The sequence below is a fragment of the Myotis davidii genome, unplaced genomic scaffold (genome assembly GCF_000327345.1).
Source record: "Myotis davidii unplaced genomic scaffold, ASM32734v1 scaffold391, whole genome shotgun sequence".
NCBI classification, from domain to species: Eukaryota; Metazoa; Chordata; class Mammalia; order Chiroptera; family Vespertilionidae; genus Myotis; species Myotis davidii.
Genome location: NW_006284336.1, coordinates 440243 through 441480, shown reverse-complemented (window position 1 = coordinate 441480; position 1238 = coordinate 440243). Strand labels below are relative to the sequence as shown.

General features: G+C 46.0%; 1 long non-coding RNA gene across 1 annotated transcript in view; it reads left to right on the top strand.

Moving 5' to 3' along the window:
* The first annotated feature begins 382 nt into the window (after positions 1–382).
* The window catches only part of LOC107184512, a 20044-nt gene continuing 19188 nt past the window's right edge, over positions 383–1238 (top strand). The window contains exon 1 of the long non-coding RNA XR_001515362.1: positions 383–578. This is a non-coding gene — a long non-coding RNA (uncharacterized LOC107184512). The remainder of the gene's footprint in view (positions 579–1238) is intronic.

Below are 1238 nucleotides of genomic sequence, written 5' to 3'. Positions count from 1 at the left end.
AGCCAAAAAGCATCAGGCGTCCTGTACAATAGCCTCTGCCCACTCAGCCTGGTAGAAGGATACACAAACCAGACAAGAGTTTTACCAGATCTAGTAATGATGTGGGGAAGAGGTTGTGTTTTGTATTTTTCCAGAAGGAGCAGTCCAGCCAATTTGGGTACCAGAGCATTACGTGTATCACCACAATGGACCCAGAGAAGCTCCTTGTCCCCTTGTTCCAAAGACTTAGAGCTGCCCTGATGACAGAAAAGCGGAAAAAAAGAAGAAAAGGAAGGTTATGCAAGGGACTGAGGTGCCAACATGGGGTCAGCTGAAGAAGTTAACAACTGAGGCCCAGCAGATAATAGAAAAGCAAGAAGTGGAAGCTACTCTCTCCGCCAAGTCCGAGGACTCTGAGTAAATCAGCAAAAGAAATTTTCATTTAGCAGAAACTCACTTATTGCTGTTTTTCATTGCCATTGTTTTATTATTCTTACTAGTTTTAAAATGTTATGTTTAAGTTCTAAAATGTTTTGGGTTTTGCATGGGCACTGTCTTGTTATTGTTTTAATAGCCAGACTTTTGTTCTTAATGCTTAAGTTTTACTTTCATTATGGTAGTCTTTTGTTCTTGATGCTTAAAAATTTATGTCCCAGCTTTGCCCCATACCCCCTTTCCTTTTTCTTTTTATAAATCTAACTACTTGTTTGCTGGTTCTTTGACCTTTCTCCTTCTCTCCTGAACACAGCCTTTTCTAGAATCTCCCTACCCTACTGTTCCAGGAAGGGCACCTCCCTTTTCTGCCGTGACTAGAGGGTGTCTGGTATATGCCCCATATGTGAAGTTGTCTTGTGCCAAGAGCCTGACATCCTGGTCTGAGAAAGCCTGTCCTGGGACCCTCCTTTGTCCTGTATTGGCCCCTCTTGCCCCTGTGTCAAGAGGGATCCTCTTCTTACTATCCAATTGCCCACAGCTGTTGCCTGAGATCTCTGTTAATGTTGAGGTCACGGTGGCTGGTACCATGCATCTGTCTCTCGCCCCATGGCGTGAGCTGGGCCCTCTCTGGAGAAGAAACCTGGGTTCCCCAAGATATGTGATCAATGCCGGGGCCCTGCCAGCAGGCGAGGAGATCCAAAGGCAGTTGCTGGCAATGGAGGCCAGAGGGACATAGGTTAACAAGGAGACAGAACTGAACCTCACATCACCCTACTTGGCCCAGAGGATGGCTGGTAGTCAATGATGGGTAAGAGCCCTCTGGG